The sequence below is a fragment of the Epinephelus fuscoguttatus genome, linkage group LG14, assembly GCF_011397635.1.
Source record: "Epinephelus fuscoguttatus linkage group LG14, E.fuscoguttatus.final_Chr_v1".
Classification (NCBI taxonomy): Eukaryota; Metazoa; Chordata; class Actinopteri; order Perciformes; family Serranidae; genus Epinephelus; species Epinephelus fuscoguttatus.
Genome location: NC_064765.1, coordinates 20,056,909 through 20,081,712, shown reverse-complemented (window position 1 = coordinate 20,081,712; position 24,804 = coordinate 20,056,909). Strand labels below are relative to the sequence as shown.

Below are 24,804 nucleotides of genomic sequence, written 5' to 3'. Positions count from 1 at the left end.
ATACAGAAAGACAAAGCTGTAAGCTATTATGTTCAGCATTGGATAAACCAAACTGTGTATGCACAATGTAACCACAGAATGCCTTTGGTTGCTTTAAATATTTGGGGGAATTTTTCAGATTTCAAATCTCTTTGATGATCTTAGAAAGCAGACATTGTACTTGTATGATATCATTATCACACTTGCACAAGCACTGTCACATTGTAGCAACTAAAATACAGATACACAAGAACAATGTTTTAATTTTACCAGTACAACATGTCTCTGACTTCAGAGAGGTCTGACACAGTATTCACAACTTTTATGAGTATTCAAAGCCAACACAACTACAGCGTGTTCCAAACATTCAAATGTATCCGAAACTGCAGGTGCATCAATTAAAGCAGGGGTGTCAAACATACGGCCAGTGGGCCAGAACCGGCCCACCAAAGAGTCCAATCCGGCCCCACAGATGACTAGACTAAGGGTGCTTTCACACCGGCCATGTTTGGTTCTCCTGTGTGAAAGTCCTATGTTTGTTTTACCATCCATCCATCCTGACTTCCTTCTTAAGTGAAGTTTGTCACTGTTTTCCTTCATCACCTGACTTTCTCCTTTGCTCCTATCGAAATTACTACAGCAACTAGGGTTTGACACCAAACAATAAACAAATATTTTTAATAAGCTGCCTCCACATACAGCATATAAGGGTGCTTTCACACTTACCCTGTTTGCTTCGGTTCAGTCGAACTCAAGTTCGTTTGCCCCCTAAGTGCGGTTCATTTGGGCAGGTGTGAACACAGCGGTCACACTCAGATGCGCACCAAAACAACCGGACCGAGACCTTCTTGAAGAGGTGGTCTTGGTTTGGTTACAATCGAATTCTGGTGCGGTTCGTTTGTGGTGAGAACGTGTTCCGACCTTGATCTGAACCAACTGCAGTCACATGACACATTGTTTGGGTTAAACATGAGCATGTTACAGTCCTGGAGGATTATTAATGTGCACCTCCTCCTGTACTGCCTTAATATGCACATTCAGCACATCCAATGCATCAAAACATTGTTTTCTAGTTGGAGCCGCACCTCGTTTTCAAACTCTATGGTTTGACTAAAATGAACAATGACAGCAATATGGTACACGATGAGCAGCGCTAAAATCAACCTGCGTAGTTGTCCCTCCATTGTGACATTAGAAAGTGTCACATTTATCTTGCAAGTGTACTCTTCTTCAACGTTTTGTTTACTTCCTGGATTTTTCCCGCATGGAAATTCTGACCAATCAAGAGCAGCTTTCTCACACAAGGCATTTGATCTGGTCCGCTTGTATATGCTGCCGTGAGAACACGAAACAACTCTAGGTAACTATGCAACACTGTGACAAAATTAGTCCCTGATTCGGACCAAAGCAAGACAACTCTAGGTCTGAAAGCAGCCTAAGAGGTGCCAGGTTTCAGGAAAAATAGTCAATCAGCAGCTTCAGTTCAAAATAATCTGTATCAGGAAATGTAAAGATAAATGCACATGTAATGGCAGTGAGAAGTAGACTGACTGACTGTGGAATAACAGACATATTTTTGAAATTGCACTTATTTTCTTAAGACATCTCAGGTTGTTTATGTGTTTTGTAAAAGGATGAACATCTACACAATGTAATTCTTTACAGAAAAAAAGGGAAAACATTGGAGCTGATGTTACTTACAATGCAATGCTTTTAAAGGTCTGGTCTGGCCCATCTGAGATCAAACTGGACTGTATGTGGCCAATGAACTAAAATGACTTTGACACTCCTGAGTTTAAGTGTGGCCTATAGTCTCCAGTGTTTCCAGCCAACTGGTAAGAAAAGTCTCATTAGTCCAGCTGATACAGCATGGTTGACATGGCCAAAATATGTGTGATAAATACAGTTGAAGGTGAGGCCATTTTGCAGCACCTGGTGCCAAGACCTCACTTATATACAGTATGTGTACATATTGTCTCCATACACACCCCATCTGTTTGGCTTTTTAAAACAGAATATATCATTTGTTCTTTTATCTTTTTTTATCTTACCTCTTTTATTCCCTCCAAATGCATGATAGAACATGTAATTTATGAATTGAGGTCCGTGTCCAGACACTTAATTAAACCTATGTCAACTCTGATATTACAGTAAGCCTTTCTGTTCTTGAACAATGTCACAGATTGTAATAAATGGAATACATGCTGAGCTACAGTAATAATTTGTCCAGGCTAGTGGAAATTTCACTGTATTAGGTCGGAGAGGTTGGCGTCTACAATCCTTCAGTTGTGTATTCGTCTATAGGGATGGATAACTTTCATGTCCTTCACTGCACATGACAGGGATTTAATGTGTGCTAAAAAAATATTCAAATAAGTATTTGAACCAACAGACTTAAAAGAACACCCACGAAATGACCATTTTTATTTCAATTACTCACTACGTGTTACCTTGAGTCCATGGAGAAAGCCTGGTTTCAGCTGAATCTAAAAAAGAAAAATATTCTTTATGAATTGACCCTTCGCTAAGTCCCGACCCCGGACGCAGACTAGCCAATCATAGCATAGCATCAGGCCGGATCAGGCCAGGGTCTGACAACAACACAGCTGTGCTCCATTGACTCTAATGCAGTCGTTTCAGATTTCATTCATTTTCAGGCTGGTTTTGTGGATTTGGAGCTAAATGTTGTGCCTGGGGCACGTCGTGTAGTAATGATACTCGTTACCTGGAGAGGTTGGAAAAGGATATACGTTTCTTCCCTGTTCCAAAACCAAAATCAAACCCTGAAAAGCATAGGGTTAGCAAGCTAGCTACTGAAGATATAGCCTACTGAATGTATACACATGCTGCTTTTGCTTTTTAATGATTATAACAGTGAAACAAAGACCAACCCTGCTGTACAGGAACCAGTGAAGGGAAGCGGGGAAACATTGCTGATATTCAACCAGCTCTGTGTCATCACATTGTGCGCAGATAAATGTTGTTTGACTTCCCCTGGAGATCCCTGCCCATCTGATGGCAGTGGTTGGGTGCTGCCAGCGGCACGGGGCAAAGCCAAACACGGTTCATCTGCACACACTGTGATGCCACACAGCTGGTTCAATATCAGCAAAGTTTCCCTTTATATTCATTGTCTTCTGTGATGATCAGCAGTGATGTGGTGGTTCACTTTTACACTGTGATCTGTAGCCTATAGTTCGGCTTTAGCTTCTAACTATCTTTGTCTTTTTAACCTGTTGTTGCTGCTGAGTCAGTTTGACATCCTGGATATATCCTTCAAACACAGACTGTAGACCCCTCTGTCTGCTTCTCTCTGGAATCACTCTTTCATTTTTACAAAAATATAATATTTCTTCAGGGAGTGACGTTAGTTACAGTGTGGGCTCCATGCTTACTGTTACAGCTTGTTGGACCATCACAAAGGGGCGTGGCTTAGCGAAAGGTCAACTGATGGAAATAATTACCACATTCACTACAACAAAACTATATATATCTCAAACACATGCATTTTCACTAGAACATTATGATTTAATATCATGTCAGTACAAACGGTGTTATACATGGGTGTTTAGTGTGGCTGCCTGGGCACGTGCATGCGTTTAAACTCTGCTCAAGCAGAGTTTAGAGTGCTCAGGCACGACTAGAGTGCGCCACTCGTGGGTGTAAGTGTTTAAAATCATGATGTTTTAGCAAAAATGCATGTGTTTGGAAAGCACTGAGCATACGACTGGGTAAATGAGACTTGGATGAGAGTTGTGTGAGAGTTTGCAAAGGGATGTTTTGATAGAGTTTTGCTGTTGTTAGAGTCAATTCAAGAGGAATGTTTGCTTTTTTGGATTCAGTGTGTAAATTATATACAAACGCTCAGTGTAAGAAAAAGGAGCCATTTTTTCTCAGTTAACATGCTACTACATGTATTTCATTAGTCTCCTTGTGGTCATATATGTGAGACATACAAAATTGCAAACCTATCAACATCTAATAACAACATGTAATTAAAGTATGAGTGTGCTTATTTCACAAATACCGACATACATTTAAAATGTATCTGGCGCATAAATTACATGGAATTAGCGATGATGTACAAAAACAGCCTCCAGTGCTTTTGACCTGTGGATTAAACTCATTATTTATAGTTAATGTTAATGTACCATCTTAAGTGACTCCATAAAAAATGGCCTTGGAGGAGCATTACTGTAAAGCTAAAGGAGAACACTTCCCTGTTGGTAACTCAAGGTAGGCCAATAGCGAGCCAACTGCATCTATCCATTCATAAAGGCATCCATCCATTGAGCGGTGTACACAGGACATCAGCAATCTGGATTTTAATAGTCACCCCGTGTCTGTTGGTTGCCTGCCTGCTGCTTCTCTGGGTCAGAGAATGAATGGGAGAGTGACACTTTGTAATGCTCGAGGCTGAGGAGCTCACTCTAATAGGCCTAGACTTAATTAGTATGGGACTCCCCCTGTACGCAAAGATAAATCCTAACCCCTTGAAAGTAAGGCTGCTGACACACGTACTAACCCAAATATACAAACAGAAACACACATACACTCGCACACAGATTCAACATAGATGTATGCATTCATTTTCAGCTTCCAATGCCCTTTGAGCTCTGATGTGCTGCTGATAATATTTTAAAGTTACGCAGACTTCCTTCTCTCTTTCTCTTCCCTCTCCCTCCACCTCCACCTCCACCCCCTGTTCCCTATCCACTGTATCTTTCTCTTATTGCCTCGCAGGCTGCAGAGTGATGTGTCATTTTATAATCCTGCGCTGGCTAAATTACATTAGGAATATCCTCTCATTAATTAAACCTGCTATTGGCAGCACCTGAGATAAAACAGATTATAAGAGCCGAGAGTGAAAACACAGAGCACGAAATGCCAGCGTCAGCACTTTGCATGTGTGTGTGCGTGTGTGAGGGGAATTGTGCATGCGTCTGTTCTTGAGAGCATGGGGAAGAGGAGAAAAGAGGAGAGACCGCAGGAAGAAATGGCACAGTTAAGATCTGTTGGTGTGCTTTTGTCTATAGATGGTGCTGCAGCAGTGAAGCCGTCTGCTTCACCCATACACCATATACCCTGTGTGATTTAAGGTTTATCCTTTCAGAGGTGGTTTATCCATAACAGGATTAGTTTTAGGGTTAATGGACGCTATTCACATGCTCTTTTGCACCGCTTCTGACAGGTGGTGTACATAGAGTCCATAGTAAAACAGCTCCTATCGTCAACACATTCTGCAACTCTGGCACCAGCTGCGAGTAAGACTTATATTCCCTCAGAATGCTCCTAATCTAGTGGAAATACTGTTTGCGATACGATCTTTCAACTGAAGGGATAATCTCCTTACAGACACATAATATCTGTGCAAGTGCAAAACCTGCATTTTACTTACAGAATGTGAAATTCATCAGGTGTTGTTTCGATATACTAGTCTGGCTTTGGAAAGCGTATTCGATTTCTTTTTTGGGGGCCGGGGTAGAGTAACCAACACTGGAGTCCATGCAAGGAGAAATCAAAGCTAGATACCCCATTAAAATGTATCAGAGATACCTCCTTCAAACAAAATTAATCATGATAAAAATTCACATTAAACACACTCTTCTCGGTAGCTGTCAAAACTGATTAATGCAAAGGAAAGAGGTGCGAGGGGAAGGAAGAGAGCCAGAGAGAGAAAAAAAAACTTGTATAAATATGAAGTGAGTCCGAGTGGGAATGCATGTTGCCTTTGTATGCACACCGTGTAAAGCCATTGTGGAGTTCACGCGGGTCCCTTACAAACGAATAAATCACTGCCTTCGGACAAATTAATCAAAGTGCCCAGCTGTTGCTGTGCATGGCTAACTGGCGACAGAGGCTGAGACTCCTTCCCTGTGTGTGTTGTTTGCCCTCCCTTCCTCTCTCGATGCAGTCGACCTGAAGTGGCAGATTGGGTTTGTCTCCCTCTGAGTGATGTAGTGCCACTTCCCACCTGATACTTTGTCACCAGGTCAGATGTTTGTTGCACTGATAGGCTTCTCTCCTGTTTCCCCAAAACAATTCGGAGAATGGATTCTGACTTCTGTGACTACTTGTGTAACACGGTTTCACACATTTCCTCCTTATAAGCCATTTTTATATCGTTGCACAAGGTAAAATATAGAATTTTATTAGAAATGATGGGGTCTATCCTTTATGCCAAGAACTAGCATCTCATGCAGCCAAATGACAATCCATGTTTTGCTGTAGACCAGCGGTCTTTATGTTTTATTAATGCCAAGGTCCCCTTAACTCAAAGAGAACCCTACTTCATATACTGGACAAAACTGAGTTGCCTCTCACTCTGCAGTTACACCTCCAAAACACTAGTCAGCTGTGGGGTTTCTGTGAAGTGCTGTATGGTTTAGTTGATTCAAAACACACATTAAACATGGCTTAATAGAGACAGTTTCAAACACAAGTACACAAATCAGCTTCACTATAACTCCCAGCATTCACAGACAAACACTTGTCTTTATCTGGACACATTTTCCCCACAAATACAACATGCTAATGTTTTTAGCACAAGGCTATGGCATTTTACATTGTATAAATTAGCCTAGCAGCTAGCAGACTTTTCCTCTACTCATATGAAGCCAGGGACAACAGCAACATTTAACAAAGGTAACGTTACAAAATTAGGCTCCATTACAACTCACAAGGTTCACTGACAAAACAACTGTCTTATACTAAACATGTTTTCCAAACAAATACAACATGCTAACGTTATTAGCGCCAGCCTATGACATTTTACATTGTATAAATTATCCTAGCGACAAGCTCTGCTAATATGAAGCCAGGATAAATCACACACAAGACTTAAAATGCTATTTTGTGGAGGCTTTGTTGTCTTCACGATTTATTGTTTCTTATCTGTGAAATTAAAGAAATAAAAGCTTTGTTTCCACTGAGGGAAATGGTTTCAGCTTACAATAACAGACAGGAGGTCTGCATCACCGCAACAAGTAGTTACATTTCTGGGAAGGTGGATGTCAGGCTACGGCACAGGGTCTGCGTCAACCTAGAGCCTACGCAGTAGGAACAACATCGATTTAATGCAGAAGTTAAATCCTGCTTAAGTTAGCAGCAGTTGTAGCATGGCTAGATGCATTAGCTTCCCCTTCTGCATTGTCGCGAGTGGAGTCTTTTGCTCAAACTGTTACAAAACAATTCAGTGTGGCTCACAGGAATGTCTGGACACTTGGAATATTAATAAAGCTAATTGGCTAATATGTTGCGTAAAGTTGAGCTTACTTTTTCACTTTGCTGTTGTAGATAAGTGATGTGCAGTGATTTTGCCTTAGGTCCCATAGGTAACAGTTGGCCTATCAGTGTTGTGTACTGTAAATTTTTTATTTATTTATTTTAATAAAGAGGCCATTATCTTTGCTAATAGTATATTGTTTCATGTTAATGTATATTTTTAGACATATTTAAATTAAAAAAAATAAATAAATAAAATAAACTACAAAAAAAAAAATATAAGAATGGTTGTCTTTTTGTTACCTTAGTATTAACCATTTAAGGAGTAGATCCTCATCAACAGAGTCCACCATGTTGCACCGTCATGTTCCTGCAGCAGCCCAAAATGGATAAACCAACCAACCAGCGCCATTTGTGTTTCCGCATCATAGTTAGCAGCCCCTCCATGACGAGCCACACAGCGCCTGAAAAAACACAGATTACAGAATCTATAATCTACAGATTAGATTGCATTCCTCACCACTAGATGCCACTAAATCCTACATACTGCTCCTTTAAAACTTAAATTATAAACAAAAATGTTGCATCCCCCCTGCAGTCACTCTGAGGACCCCCTGTTGAAGACCCAGGCTGCAGACAAACAAAACATTTTCAAACTGAATTTGTGTAAAAGGGTTGATGTGTCCTGCAAGGTTCGTACTCATAAAAAAAAAGGTTATTGCAAAGATTTTTTTAGAACCTTTAAGTCTACAGAGACAAAGGAAACAGTAAGTGCTCAGTGACTTATGTCTTTTGCTTTAATTCTCCGCTGTACCCTTGAGAAACACTGCCAGGATAACCCTACACTTGTACTGCAAGTCAATGAGCGGGTGCCAACATCATGGATGACAGTCATACATGTGACATGACTGTCACCTGCTCTGCCTCCAGCGTCACCATGCACTTAAGGTAATGGAGACGTGAGACATTTTGCCCGTCGCCTGCTCTTTCTTCTCATTTTCCCCGAGAACATTTAATACCTTCTGACCTGCCGCGCTTTGCTATTTTCTCTGATTCCTGAACTGATGGTGAACCCGTTGCCCCACCCTATTCTTCCTATTCTCTCCGTCTTGCTGACTGCTGATGTCCTCTGCAGGGGGAAATCACTCTAAGAAGAAGTTTACTTTGTGCTAATCTCATAAATGCCCTGCGTCTCCCCTCCTTTGTCCCCCCATGATGCAGGCATGCAATAAACCACTTACATAAACCTCTCCTCTGAGACAGGCCTGAAAAAAACAGCTGACATGTTCAAAGTTCCACTCTGCCTTTCGCTCTCTCTCCGGATGCTTGTGATTTCCACCAGGAATGCTTTATTTGGATCCTTTATTACATGGGCTGTCCCAAAGTCTTGAAGGGCAGTTTTAATATGTGAATTCTCTGCTTTGTAGCGTGTGAAACAAGTATGAGGTGCACTGAAACACGTTGACATTTATGGGCACAAATGCATTTCACGGGGCCACTTGTTGTTAAGTGATCAATGCAGGATGGCATCGGTGTAGGTGATGTAAGTTACTGCTTTAGTGGCGAGAATGGGATATTTTACATTCTGCTCATAAAGTCTATGATGTGAATTTCTGAGTGTGCAATAGCTCCACAGGAGGAGTAGGAATACTAAAAAATATCAAAAATGTAGGGGAACATTTTGAGCCTTCTCTAACAACCACTTTGACAATACAAAAAAGAATATGTGTAGGCACAAGGGCTTGACAGTAGCACCCACCCACCTAATGTGGGTATAATTTGGCAGTGGTGTGTAACACAGTCACTCTTACTCGCCACTTTGGCAGGTGGCATACATGAATACGGACACATCTCCCGCCCACGTCCAGGCGCTGTCTCACTTGCTCTCCCTCTCCTTGCAGTTCTTGCCTACTCATAGAACTTAAGTTACATCCAATGACTACAATTACTAATGGCCGAACATTACAGGCGGAGACACTGGGCATTTTTCCAAATTCAGCAAAGAAGATTGTGATGTCTGTTACACTGTCAATAATATATGCTGCCTTACATTCAACAAAGTTCCTCTAGCTCACCTGAGCAGTCTGTGTTTCTCTTTGCCTGTCCATGGCATGGTGGCCATGTAATTAGTCAGTCCCTAATAACAACACAGATGCACTTTAAAAAAGCAAGACTTGGCACTTAAAGGTTAAGTGTGCAAAGCCCCGTTTCCTCCAAACACTTTCGGTATGGTACCTTTGGAACCAAAAGTAACCCTTCAGACATGGTACCAAGACCCTTTGTTTTGTGTTTCCACCGCTAACAGTACCCTTATAACTCACTGCTCCGTCCAGCACTCACTGTATTTCCTCATCACCGGTGACACAGCAGGAAGTCTGCACCTCCTTTATTATCCACAGAACGAGGCTGAGTGCAGACATTTTTGAAACAAAATAAAACAGGCTAGCCTGGTTCCAGACCATAGACCCCGCCCACTCAACTGAGTAGGCTTGCATCTCTGGTCTGGCATACTGCAATGAATTTGTGATTTATCTCGTCCAAACGATGGAAGGACCAATGAACGCCGGGGGTGGGGGCGGGTCTAGCCATTAGCCAATCAGCGCCACGCTGATGTCAAGCTGTGCGCTGGTGGGTAACTGGTGAGGATAGCAACAATGGCGACCGCTACAGATCCTACAGACTACATTAATGATGCTATCGAGGTATTTTGCCACTACTCGCGTTAATGGAGGACCAAATTAAGGAAGCTGCTAAACTGGATTTAACGGCGATGCAGCTGGGCGTGCACGAAGACGGAGACATTTTAAACGGGCAATGCTCGCTTGTTTTCGGGACCCCCGAGGCATGGATACTAATGACATCAGATTCTGGGTGAGTCGTTGATCTCTACTGATTGGTTAGGGAAAAATCAAATTCCCTCCCCCTTGTAAATCGCCTTCAATGGTTTTTAGCCTGAGTGTCAGACTGAAGCTCCCAGAACCTTCAGTCTGACACTCAGGCTAAAAACAGGCGACAGTGAGAGTCTCTTTCCATGGGATATTTAAAAATAGCTGTTTTGTGCATTTAGTCCTTCTAAGGCAAGCTCGGGAGTTTAGTGTTGCCAGAGTCCACAGGAACGACACTCCGCGATGCTGTTTTTTTCTCAGAGTGAGGAGTGACTGTATGTACATGGTAAATTTCCTGTGAAAACCTAAGTGTATTTTTGAAAGAATGCACATAACAGGCAGAACTTGGTGAGCCACAAAGTTGATGTCTTGCAGTGTTCCAAGTAATCATCATGCTCAACGGATATAGTTTCAGTGCAGAGCACAACTAAACCCCTCATGATGCTGCCTTTTCTAATCCTCAAAGTGCAGAGCCACATATGTGTGTTTAAAGCTGTACTAATCAATATTTCCATATGAACATTGGGTCAAACGACTATGAGTTAGCAGCTAAAGAGCCAGATATTTCCCTCAGGGGCTGGTGGGGACCAAAACAGAGCAACGAGGTCAGTCTATTAACTATTCAACATTATTAAGCCAAATGAATTAATACACTTACCCAACAGAACAGCGCGGCTGTTGAGATTTTATATTATTTATCCAGCCATGCTTCCCCTGCCCTATACAGCATGGTACTGATCAGATTTGTACTCAACTAAACTGACTGACATCATAAATGACACTGATGTTCCCAAGAGCAGCCCCAGATTGGTTTTATTTAATGCACCAAACATTTTCCTTCAATATGTGTGAAAATTACTCAAGATTTATGTGAAAATGTTTTGAATTTACCTATGAAACACCCACAGTTATGCCCATCGCTTGACACATTCAGAAGAAAGTTTGCATACCCTATATTCAATCTGCAAAATGGAACACAGCTAATTATCAAAGAACCAGAAGTTCACTAATGTAAAAGCTAATATTTGGTTACTGCCGCTGCAGCCAAGAGAAATATCTCATTTTGCACAGCCGCCATAAAAACAACAAAAATGCCAAGCAGTTATCTGTCAGCAGTAATGCCACCGAGAAACGGACACTCAACAGAAGTCCAATTCCAATTATAAACCAGGCTGTATTAATTCTCAGGTCAATAAACTTTCTATAAAGGTTTAAAAAGTGATAACATAACAGAGGTGGACTAAATCATTCATGCAAAGTTTTTCGTTGTTATTCTAATCCTGACTGTGTGCCGGTGTGTGTGTGTGTATTTGTTGGCTTTCAGGCATCTCTTCCCTAATTTCCACACGACCTTGTATTGGAAAGCCTGTGCTCAGACAGTACATTCTTTCTCACTCTATTCTGATTGGTGAGTCAGGACACATAGGCGCCATCATCATTCATTACCTGTTCTATTCCACTCCTCTTCTCACATCTTTCTATACCCTCACACCTCTTTCCATCTCCTTTAGTCAATTCTCTTTTCCCTCCATCTCCACAGAAGCTCCCACTCCACCCTGCACCATGTGATGTGCCATCATTCACCTCGAGAGAGCTATTCTCCCTCTGAATGGGATCATAATCGGCCCAGCTTTGCTTTTAATAACCAAAGTGACAATACCTTGCATGTGCATGTGAGCGAATGTGTGTTTGTGTGTGCATGTGAGCGAATGTGTGTGTGTGTCTTCCTGTGTCTGACACCTCTGTAGCTGCATGGATGAGCATGGACAGATGTGCCCACTGGAGCAGAACTGCCTGTGCGTGCGGAGACTTGGACATTAATGAGATGGTGACAAAACTTGCACTCTCCAATTAAAGAAAGTGAATGGAGGCCATTTAAAACAGAGGGAGTGGGAAAGGATGAGAAATGACAAGGATCTCCCGTAGGGGAGGTGAGGATGGTATGGAATGATGTGAGAAGGACTGGCTGTAGAGTTCGAGAGGAATTACCTAGAAGTGCCCGGACACATTCAAGGAATAAAATAGTGCAAATAATTAGAAAATAACACAGCTGAAGTTGTTTGGCTCTGTTGCAATTACATATACAGAATGTATGTCCATAAATACACATATAATAGACACCATTCTAAACTTTGACTCTATTTAGATCCTGCTAAATGCAAAGACACAAACTATTGTCTGAGGTATTTACATGCTGCTGTTCTGTCTGGCTTTATCTTCAATCTTCCTACCTCAGCTCCACCTCATTAGAGGTGTAGGGGCCTTGAAGTGTTACAGGGTCCAATATGCGATAACACCACTCTCCCCGCATGGCTCTCCCCTTCCCACAATCATGCCTATCAATCTGCGGGTGTGTACTCTCAATCAAATTACTGCTGAGGGGCTGGCTTTCTTGGCCTCTTCAATCATTTTCCTGCTTTTATTTGCCACTTTGTCAGGTGTTGTCTTATGGGCTGCGCACATGATACTGTGGGTGACAAACAATGAAGTTTGGCAAAATATGCGCTGTGGGTCCCGAAAAGCATAACGGTGCAGTGGCCTTCAACCAAGCTGTTACGGTTCAGGGACATTTAGAAGACGTGTTGCTTCTTTGGGACGTAGGAGTCAGTCACTCTTGAAATTTAGGTGCACTTCTACGTTTCTCTTCCTATCATTGATATTTGAGAACAAGATTACAGTGTTTTTCATCTGGTTTATGTCACTGCCATGTCCCAAACAATAATGAAGTCTGTTTGTTTCTTGTTTTGCAGAAAACAGCTGCAGAAAGTGTTTTTTAAGAGGACTAAGAGCCTGTTTACACCTGGTATTAACATGCGTTTTGGTGCACCGAACACAAGTGGACTGGCAGGACACAACACTGTTTGCACGTGTCTATCATGCGTCTCCAGCTGACAACTCATGTTCAGATTTCGTTACTCTCTACGTCACTTAACAGCACTCGACAGTGTGAGCATTTCACTCGCATTTGCGACTAAAAATAGGTGTGTGCGAACTGTAAAAAATATTTAGGGGCACATGTGCGCATAAAAAAAAATCAGCCGAAGCAGCCTATATTGTTGTCAATAAAAAATATGATAATCTAATCGCAAATGTTGGAGGAACTCCAGCCGCCTTCCTTCTTCCCTCTTCCCCGTGTGACACAGTTATGGACGGTTTTCCAAGCCACTGTCGGCACAATGAATATAAGTCCCACTGTTGGCAGCGTGGAAATAAGTCAAAGTGTGGTGGAGGAGACGAACCAGGTTAAGCGGCGGACCTCCAGGGAAGCCTGCTCCGTTCTCCCCGCAGTTAGGGACCGTTCTCCATGGCCAGGCTGTCGGCTGGGTGGAAATAAGTCAAAGTGTAGCGGAGACAAGGGACCGGGAAAAGCGGCAGACCTCCAGGGAAGCCTGCTCTGTTCTCCCCGCAGTTAGGGACCGTTCTCCACAGCCAGGCTGTCAGCTGGGTGGGAATAAGTCAAAGTGTGGAGGAGAAGAGGGACCGGGAAAAGCAGCGGACCTCCGGGGAAGCCTGCTTTGTTCTCCCCGCAGTTAAGAACCGTTCGCCACAGTACCGCTGCTGGGCAGGGTGGAAATAAGTCCTGCAGAGTTTCAGAGGACCTGGAGAATGTTTTAGGATAGTAATAACATTATATAAGATAATCATATTGCAAAGATAATATATATAAGATAATAACATTAAAAACAAAATTAAATTGCAATCCTTTTTCAAAACTTGATGATTTTACCTTTCTGTACATTTTGTATACAAAATCATTAAATAATTTTGCTTGTAAATGTCTATTTGCATCACGTTTATTATGGAAAACACATTATTTGATCAATTTACATTGTGCCCCTAAAGTTCTTTGTGCAGTACAGCTGTCATCAAAACAACCACCACGTACTGCGCTGATGATGTAGTTTTTATCTGAAACACATTGTATTTACACTGCAAAAGATGTGTGGTCAAAAATGTCCTCAACCACCTGGGCAAGTGGTTTGAGTGATCAGATCACAATGCATCTTGGTGGTTGTTTACACCTGTGTTAGCGCTGTCCATCTGTGATCAGGTCACCCAGGTATAAACGGGTTCTAAAACCCAGTTCAGACCACCTGTAGAAACAGGTAACAAGCTTTACATTCTGAAACAGCTGCCAGTGATTTGACCAGCTGAGTTGCAGGTGACACCATCAGCCGGCTTGAGCTGAGCTCAGAAAGCCACTTCACACTATAGCAACTGTTCTCTGCAATGTTCTAAAATGGTTTTGTCTCATCCCAAACCACTGGTCTGACACAGGAAAGCTAGTGGCTCTGTGAGGCTGTAATTATACAGAAATACAGTTACAGTACAGTTACATACATAAACCAAAGAACTGGACATATTAAAATTCTGACCCAGTGATGCCACTATATGAAAAATCAGGGGATTGCCAAAGTTCACACAGAACATCAGAGTTAACACTAATTGTATGATAATTTAATTTAACCATTGGTGAGACACTTCACTCTAACCACAAATGTCAACCTGCTGTGGGGGCCAGAGGAAAAATTTGAAAGTTGGCAGATCAACAAGAGTCAACCTCTGGGGAGCATGAATCCCTGTATTTAAGTCCATTCTCACTGAGGGCGAATATTCGCGCGGATTATTCTCACGGAAAAATATAAAAGTTGATTTCATGGGTTCTTACGGAAGTTTGCACACCGGGGCGGAACTTTCGTGCAGTGAAAAAGTTTCCGCCCAGACTTTGACCCCCGCGGAATTCACCGGCGGAACTACACAGCTGGGCCAATGAAATTGTTTGTTTATAGTTGCGCAGACCCGGGAGAGTCTAAAATCCAGCCAGGCAGGACAGTATGGGAGAAAGGTTGATAAACCTCGTTTCACAGCACACCGTCCTTTTTGATAAAAGACGGGATGATTTTATGAGCAATGAATTAAAGGACGTCTGGCAGTCCATTGTTCAGCTTGGTGGCTGCAGTGAGAGTGGCTAAAGAAAGTTGATGTTGATGTTTATTAAACGTTAGCTTGCTAGCTCGCTGCTGCTGCAGCTACTCTCGTCCATGTTTACCCACACCCGTTCACAGGAATTGGAACACAACAACGCGAAATTCCGCACCGCGGTCGTACCACGCCTGTGTGTATGGTTTGAACGTGGAAAAAGCTGCGCCAATATTCCGCAAATCCGTCCCGCATTTCTGCATCGTGGCAGTGAGAATGAACCTTTTAAATGTTATGGCAATGCATCCAAACTTCGTGAAGACAATTTGCCAAGGAAAACAAAAATGTCAACCCCACAGTGGAGCTAGAGGAAAAGTCAGGGGGTCACTGAATCATCAGGATTCATCCTCTGGAGAACATGCATATCTGTCCTAAATGTTATGGCAATCCATCCAAATGTTGTGGAGGTATTTTGCTAAGTAAAAAAAAAAAAAAAAATCAACCTCACTGGTAAAGACCTAGAGATAAAGTAAGGGGATCATCAAAGTCATTTAACCTCATCCTCTGAGAACGATGAATGTCTGTACACAATGTTATGGTAATCCATCTAATCCTGTTGACATATTTTAGTCGAGACCAAAGTGGTGGAACAGCCCACTGACAGACTGACTGACCTACCAAGAACATGGCTGGAAAAACACTTGGCCACTCTCCTTGAAATTATTTTAGGTTTTTATTACTAGATTATCAATCATGTGTTGGTCTCATTTGTTTGTGCAGGTGCATGGTTGGCTGGTTCTGACCATCATGCCTGGCTCACTGGAGGTCTGCCATTATACTCTACTTGTTCTGTTGTTTTGTTCAATATAATGTAAGAACTGACTCTGAGCTCTGCGCTGGCCTGTTTGGTGTTGCTGTAAACATTCATAATTAGAGTGGGGTTCATCACCTGGAGATATGGTGTAGGTGTTGCACTGGGTAGGCAGTGTGTACACTCTCTGACCTATATCTCCCTTTCACACTTCTCACAGATCATCACAAGGCTGTGTGTTGTTACATGTATGGGTGGTCACTCTTGTTATCTGCACTGTGCAGGCGGCTTGGTACAAAATAAGAAATACCATACAAGTGGCATGTAGGTACATGAGCTGCAAGTCCTGCTTCCATCATGTATATAGTGTGTGTGTTTGGTATGTTGGACCCCTCTGCAGTGAGCATTGATCGGCCTGCCTCCCTGGACACTCGATGCAGCATGACCCCTCCAGCAACCAGCCAGTAATTGATCCTGTAGTACTGCTGTGGATTCCCATGGCACACCAAGTCTGCATGTATGTGTGAGTTTGTGTGTGTGTGTGTCTTCTACATCTTCCTTTGGCTGGGCTCCTAGCAGCACGCCCCACCTTGCTAACCTCTCTATTGCATTCAGAATGTGTCCAAAGGCCATAGTGATGGGCAGAGTATAAGCCTGTACTTACATGCATCTATTTTCACCCTCCTCTCTTTTGCACCTCACTCTTCTTTTATTTATTTTTTTCTATACAGTCCGCAGCACTTATCCGACGCCTGATGAAACCTCTCTCCTGTCGGTCAGGTTTCATTCAGACTGCAACGCGGGTTCGCCTGGTGATCAAATAGCCCTGTGATTTTATGTAGATGAAAGTAAATCACAGCTCCTCCAAGTTGTTTCAATGCTCCGCCACGCTCGATTGTCTAGCCATTTTGAGCGACTCGCTCACCATAAAAGAGCCCATTTCACTTCCATCCAATTTGAGACAGACAGAGAAAAGAGGGGTGTGCCAAGTGAAAGCCTCAGTCTTGCTTTTGGTGGAAGATTAGCAGCTGCCAGGAAGCTTTCAGATCCTCCAAAGAAAAAAAATACTCACACATTCACACTTACGCTACATATCTACATGCATGGCCAAATCCACACACACTTCTATACAAGTGAACAGATACATACGCACAGTCACACCATCAGATAGTCTCACACACACACACACACACGCAGAAACTTCAATCAGAGCCTCGTCGGAGCAGTTGCAGTTTCTTTCAGCCTCTGTAGCAGTGTATCTGCAATTCAAAGAGCTGTGGGTTTTGCTTCTGCCAAATTACAAGCTCCATTTGCCAGCCTAATTAACGGTTCATAGCATTCAGTGAAATTTATTGCCGCAGCCCGGGCGCATGCCAAACCAAACAGGATAGACCTCACAGATAACCGTAAACTTGGCTATGGAACCTGACACCTTGAAAAAACAAACTTGTTACAGGGAGTCTGTTTATATACTCCTCTTTCCCTCTTTCTCTCCCTCTCCCTCTCTGCCTCCCTTCTCGCTCCACTGTCTCGGCTGACAGTTACTTGACTGTTTCACTTCACGGTCTCCGTGGCGATGGTTGTTAAGAGGGAAAACCCAGACTCACAACCTATTCCTTTTGACCGCAATTCATTGTATGTTTGTCAGTGGGTGCCCTGTGGTCAATACTGTTTAGATGCACAGCTGAAATGTGAATCCAGAGGAGAGGACACAACAGGACAAGACAAGGCATGAATTTCAACCTTAGCACACAGACATCACCCAAACAATCTCCTCGGCTTCTTGGAAAACAAAATCCAATGCAACGTAAACAGCTTGAATATAAATCGACGCAACCTGAGAGTAAAGTCGGCCTTTCACACTGTGACAAAAGTAAAAATCGAGCCACGCTGAACAGAAGAGACTTAAAGTCTTAAAGTCTGCCAGTAGTAACCTGCTTATGTCTTACACACATAAATCTACCCACACACATGTATGATCACTATTTGAGGAGTAAAAAACACTCTGCCCAGCAACTGACAGAGTGGTGGTTCTAATCCAGGGAGCACCAATTGCTTTCTCCGCCAAGCTGTCCCTGATGCTTTTGCTGTTGCGACGGAGGTGCTGAAGGTGTCCGAAAGGGACCTTTGTCATGTTGCTGGAGTGTTCTGTCAAATTCTTGCATCATGCAGGTATGACATTGTCTGGCCAGTCTGGTGTCGTTGTCCTTGGTGGGTCTTTTTTTTTTTTTTTTGGACTGCAGAAGAGACAGCAAAACAAATTATCTGGAGAAATGTTCAACACGTCGACCTGAGTCGTCCTGAAGATAAGTGTATTATTAATGCCTCAAAGTTGTGACAATTTGTTCATTTGATTAAATAAACGTCACAATGTACGGTTGCAGAAAGCAGGGCCTGCTTTCTAATCTATCAAAGAAACTTTCTGTCCTTTAAAAAGCACCCGTGTGTAGGTTTTAGGGGACTATATTGGCAGAACTGGAAATATAATAATGTAATGAGTATGTTTTCTCTCATGTATAATCACCTGAGGATAAGAATCTCTGTTTTGTCACCTTAGAATGAGCTGTTTATATCTACAGTATATAGGGAGTGGGTCCTTGTCCATGGAGTCCAACATGTTGCACTACCATGTCTAAAGTAGCCCAGAACCCAGAACGGACAAACCAAACACTGGCTCTAGATGGGGCCATTCATGTTTCTGCATCGGCCACTGTAGCCAGCAACCCTTTCGCGATGAGCGGCATCCAAAAAACACAGATTTTTTTTTTTTTTTTTTTTATGTGAAACTGCTTTATTCAGGAATCGACCTCTTCTGATGACGTGGTTCTCGGTAAAAACCTCCTACCTCCTGAACAAAAGGAAAAAGACTGATTCGTAACATGAAACTACTTTATTAAGTGATTTATTGGTTTAAATCACCAGGAGGAGGGGATCTCTGTGGATAATACGGGAAAAGCTCCTGAATGTCCAACCTGGTTTCACTCTGAAGTTGTCAAAATCTGGCGCTTGAACAGTGACTTCTGCCATCAGACACCGTCCAAAAAAGCTGGCCTTTAACTTCGGTCGGTCACCATTATAGTTAAACGGCCACCAGCGACATCAGGGGGAAATACGGCAGGACAAGAAAGAAGGATAAGGTGGCGAAAGTCCGAGTTGGGTGGGTGAATGGCCCCAACAAACACCGACTGTCACCCGGCAGAGCAGTGTTCGCAACCCGTAAGATCATAAAGCCAAACCCTGTTCTTCTTTTTTCCTAAACCCAACCACGTTTATGTTGCCTTAACCCCACCACGTGCGTTGTTGAAGGAAAAATGTAAATGGTAAATTTCCTGTGAGAGCGCAAGTATATTTTGAAAGAAGACAATGTAACAGGCAGAACTTGACACAATGCCCCAGAACGTCAACAACCAATGCACCCAGGGTACCTTGCACATCATATCTGGACATGGAAAGTCCATGACCAAACGTCGATATGTGACAAGGTTGGAGTGAGAATGTGTTGGAATGTCTTGATCAGAAAAAAAGTGAGCACACATTAGCAACAGTCCATCTACAATGAACCGAACAGCGTCAGAGAAACACTGATTTGTAACCTGAAACTGCTGTTTGTTTTGGAGAGGAAGAGACCTCTGATAATCTCTAAAACAATGAACATTGAAGGAATTCTAACCTGGAGTTTATGGCACATGGGAGAAGTTTCAGCTGGTTTCAATCTGCTCTCCTCACCACTAGATGCCACTGAAACCTATACACTGCTCCTTTAAAGGGGGTTTGAGTTAAATGCCCATGTGATGGATAGCAAGCTTAACTCATTCTTGAGTAGGCCTCTGTGTTTCAATCCCAGAAATCCTCTAAATTGTCTCCTTTCAATTACCTGTAGTTTTTGTTATTGGGCCCTCACAGTAGCCTTCGAGTTCTTTTGGATTAATTTATTGATTTTTGTCCAACATATCTGAGGTAGTTCTCGGTACTGTGTGTGGAACATTTCTTCCTTTAAAGTCCTTTGTGTTTCAACTGAGAAGAAATACTTATCTGTAGTTTCCTCACAGACACACGCTCATGTCTGCCCTCTCTCTTTCTCACATCCACGCATGCAGTTTCAAGTTGGACATGGAAGAAAGAGAAAGAAATCTTCACGCGCCTAGCTCTGCGTCTCTTGGAGGCAACCTACGAGTAGATTGCCTCCAAGTTGCACCACATGAGTAACCCTCCCCTCCAGATGTGACAACTACCTTAAGTCTAGAAGGAAAGCAACAGAGACAGACAGATGGATTGACACAGAGAGAGAGCCTAAAATAATCGAGGGAAAAAAAAAATCCTTTTCATGTTTCTAGGCTAGTGTTGCAAGTCTTTGGCTCACTTCTCATGGGAATGGCTTTTTTGTTGTAGGTAGAATCAGTGTATCAATCAAAGCGGGGTCTAAATGAGACACAGAGGGATGCAGACGTAGCTGTGTTGCTAATTGATCGATAGCTTGTTCGAGGAATTAAAGAGAGGAGGCTTGCTTCATTAGCGCAAATGTTCTAAATCTCTAACTCTACCTCCTTTCGGTGAATATCGCCAAAGGGCATGGTTCCAAAAAAAAGGGGGGGGGGGGGGGGGGTGAGACAGAGAAAAAGAGAAGACAATCAAGGATTTAAAGTGAATTTATACGGACTGTCGCTGTCATCCTTTTCACACTGAACTGAAATGGATTTTGTTTCCAACATTTTTGAGCTGATGCTGTTTTCAAAGAGGATTCCCTTCTTTTCTTTCTCTTCACAACAACGCACACTTTCAAACACCAAAAACTAAAACTGTCCCTGCTGCACCCCCCTGTATCATTCACTTGGGCCACATAAAAATAAGGCTTTACAACAGCACATGTCATATTCTCTTAAGAGGGTGGCCATTAGTAGAAAAGAAACTGGACCGGGTTTAACTTGTCAGGCGGCTTCAAAGAAGACTGTGTGGGCCTCTCGGAAGCCTCCCCGGCTGATGGAGAATTATTGATTGTGTGTTCAGATATCTTGAGGCGCTGGTGTATAACACTGGGGTTTAAATTCAGCCCTAATGCTCAGCCCATGCATAATTTATGTAGTTCCCATCAAAAGGTAGTAGCAATGCAAACTAAAGAGGTCTCAAGAAGCTTTTTGTTGAAAGTTTTCACACATCAACAAGCTCAAAGCCCAGTATGATTTACAGCAATAGGTCAGAATCCATGAGAGGAAAAAAATAGAAATGTACCAAGTGAGTGGAGCAGCACTTGGATATCGGCGGAGGCTTTTGATCTAGCTGTGAAACATACACCATTATCTGTTATATATGATTTACGTTAAGGAATAACACCATCTGCAGAGTATTACCAACTTATTAATGCAACATTTTAAATGCATGGACTATTGCTTTTTGTGGTTAATTTCTCATACATGTATAATGAGAGTGGGCAAAGTAACACAAACACACAACGGTTGTTATGGGCTGTACTATTTTTGTATGCTCCTTCGCTTTCCTTCTTGCATGTAAAACCAACATGCATTAGTTGAATAATGAAAGGACCATTCACATATTGATCTGTCTGTCTGTATTGACCAACACTGCTCCCGGCTATGCTTTCCCACATGGTAAAGACATTTATTTAGATAGAAAGGCACATTTACTTGTAATTACTGAGCACAACTGAAAAATGAGCATTGCTTATAGGAATATCAGAATCATAAAGACCCATCTGGATTGTCAGTGCTGTCTTCTGTTGCAAAAGTGAAATAGAAGGGAAGTGGGCGAGCGCAGACCTCCACCAAGGACAAATACCCTGTTTAACAATGTTAACAACAGTGAAAAATGATTTGTGTATTCGCTAGGGCTGCCCCTGACTAGGAATTTTCCTGGTCAACCAGTAGTCGTCATTTAGGGCCATTAGTCGACTAGTCGCCAGCATGTTTACAATATTGTTTTAATTAATGGTTTGAGTTGAAGGTGTGACAAAGAATAGCATCAGTAACATTGTTAACACTGTGCTACATTACAGAGAAATACAAAACCGTACTAATGAACCTTCATTAATATAGGCCTATATTTTATCTACAAGTGCACGTCACACCCTGAGCGAGCCGCCTGTTAATGACGCTGTAGCTACTTACATGTTTCAGATGATACCTCAGGTTTGTAGTCCACGATGTAGTCAATGTAGTCCGCCAGTGTTTGCCTGCAGAGTTTACATATCACCTTGGGTTCGTCCTTCACCTTCTCAAAATGATCCCACACTTTGGATTTCTTGCCCAACGTGTTATTAACTAGCCTGTGGAATAACTGCAGGTACCAGCCCTGGAAATTAGAGGCCGTACACATGCCTCATCTTAAACCGCACAGAAACGCAAGGTCGGTCGCTGGGTTCTACTTCTGTGCCAGCTTTCAAGAGCATGTCTGAGGTTGCCAAGCAACCTTAACAAGCATCGTATAGCCTATTTACCTAAAATCATGAGTGTGGAGTTGATCTTCTTCCAGACACTGTTTATATGGAAACCTATCATCCGTGGGACAGATATAAAGCTCTGGGTAGCCCTGCACTAAAATGATCAACTTTTCTGTGTTTATCAGACTGAATATTTACGGAAGAAGCCAAAAACCAAGTTTCATAAAAATGGGGTTTTTCCATAATCCTACAAACAGACAAACAAACCAACACGCAATCAAACAGAACCGAAAAATTAACGTAATAACTTATAACCAGAACTCATACTACAGGTGGCTACCTTTTTGCCTAAGTATCTTCTTAGAAACATGCTATAGTGTAGTGTTTGGCTGTAATTAGAGAGTTTGTGAATGGGAAGTGGGCTCCATACTGTTTCCTGTATGGCAAAAATGGAGGCTGAAAAACTGAGATCAAACGGTAAAATTACGCAGTGCTGATCAAATATGAACCAAGATTCTGTTACTCTACTGCCTATTCAAAATGTTTTCAGAAATATAATTTAGCTTACTATAACTGTAATAAGAGATCATTTGTTACCTACTGGCCGTCAAAACAGTTGAACTCGCATTACATCAGCCACTGGTGGGAGCGTTTATTGGTCTGATGCAGTGCAGTGCATTCTGGCAGTTGTAGGTTTTCAACCTCGTGAGCAAACATGTTTGCCACAGCCCTTTTCCCCTGTTTTAAAAAATATCATCTTTTTTTTTTTCTACCTCGTTTTCCAGCAGTGAAATACTTCTGTAATTTATTGCTCCCTCATACTAAAGATGGCAGAGGTGGAGATGGAGGTGCTGCCTCTCAGAAAATCTATTTCTCAAAAATGTTTCCACCAAACTCTTTATTGCATGAATTCTCAAGCCAAAAGAAGACTATTTTTTTTGTAAACACCTGACTCAATACAAGGTCACTTTGATAATTAAATACACCGAGGTGCTTCTTGTATACTCAAGTCGGTCATACTGTGGAAACAAGCCTGTAGAATTTTAACTGAAATGAAAAAAAGTTCAACTCAATAAGGGAGAAGTCTCCCAGTTTATAAGTCCACCATCTTCAACAACATCTGATCTTTATGGACAGGGAAACATTCCTGTCAGCACATTTGTCAATAGAAAGTGTTTCAAAGCTGCCTAGCTTATTGAATATATCTACTGACCTGCTTGCAAACTCCTGCTACAGTATAAGGAGATGTGAAGCAAGTTTGTGCCTTTCTGACTAAAACTTTCCTTCTGACTGAAGCTGAAATAATCTTTCTCTCAGGTGCTTGATTGGGTGAGTGTTTCTCCAACACAGTGTAGTTGCTAGTAATGGAATATGTCTACGATTATATGGACACTCCATTATTTACACTCAATATCTCAGGCTAAATTACATCATCTGGATCAGCACTTTCTAGATTTATTTGGAACCACAGGGAGAAGTCATGTGAACAACTGGGAGGCCCTTAAAATAACATCTTGACAAACTGCAACAAAGTGAGACACTGTTTAATTTGGACTTTTTTTTTGTTTATCTCATATGTGGCTGAATTTCTTTCACCACAAATGCCTGTAATAATTATAGTATTATCATCCACCTTGTTATAATAATGCATTTCATGATTTGCTCACGGATTTGGCTAAGAGGTTATCTTATTAAGTGATTTTAACATTAATTGTGTCTATAAATGTAACAGAGAAGAACGAAAAAAGAAAAGTTTCAATTTGCCACAACTCATTTAAGGCCCCATAAGGGTTATGTGAGATACTACTAATACACATTGATCTGATCTTCAGCAGTATTACAGGATTTGTTACAGGGTTGTCTGATCATAAAATAATTCCCACTTATAAAATAACAACAAATAGGGCTTAATTATTAAACTAATGAAGCCTTTTATCAAGTTAGAATGTGTTATGATGTGAATGTGTGTGAGCTTTTCAATTCAATCTCTGCACTGAATGGAATAAACTAGACAGTGTCTCTTTCAGGGCTGTGTAAAAATAATTCTTAGTACTCTTAACAGCTTTAGGAGGTAAGTGAAAAATATTTCTTAGTGGCAGAACTGTGTTCCTTGGCTGAAGGGAAATATATGGCTTCTATGAAACAAAGAGACCATGCTCTTAAATGATATCTCAAATGTAGACTGCAACATATAGGCAGACATTTAACTCGCCCAGAAACAATGTGCTAAGTGAATTTCAAAAGTTTTATTAGCATTATTAGAAAACGATGTTAGAATAAATCTGTGAGGAAAGTTCAAACTTAATTCTAAAGGAAAATGTGCTTCAGAGCTCAGTGCAGCAGGCACTTTTGATTATCATTTTGTGGATACAATAAAAAACTTCAACAGACACCATTTTTTGTTATAGAACCAGTTAATAGCGATTTACCCATATTCTCTCTTATGAGTCCAAAACGAGTCCATTTCTACAGAGCTACAGATCCAAAGACAAATACAGAAAAGACCCATAAAGAATCACTAATCTGTCTCTTAACCAAGGTTATTTATCTGTCCACTACTCAAGGAGCTTTTCCACTGTGAAACTCTTATCCAT

The 24,804-nt window shown here is 41.9% G+C and overlaps 1 long non-coding RNA gene across 2 annotated transcripts in view; it reads right to left on the bottom strand.

The window, feature by feature from the left end:
* Window positions 1–24,804, bottom strand: part of LOC125901141 (uncharacterized) — a 163,540-nt gene that overhangs the window by 38,793 nt on the left and 99,943 nt on the right. For both annotated transcript variants that reach the window (XR_007450938.1, XR_007450939.1), the window contains one exon: window positions 7,507–7,667. This is a non-coding gene — a long non-coding RNA (uncharacterized LOC125901141). The remainder of the gene's footprint in view (window positions 1–7,506; window positions 7,668–24,804) is intronic.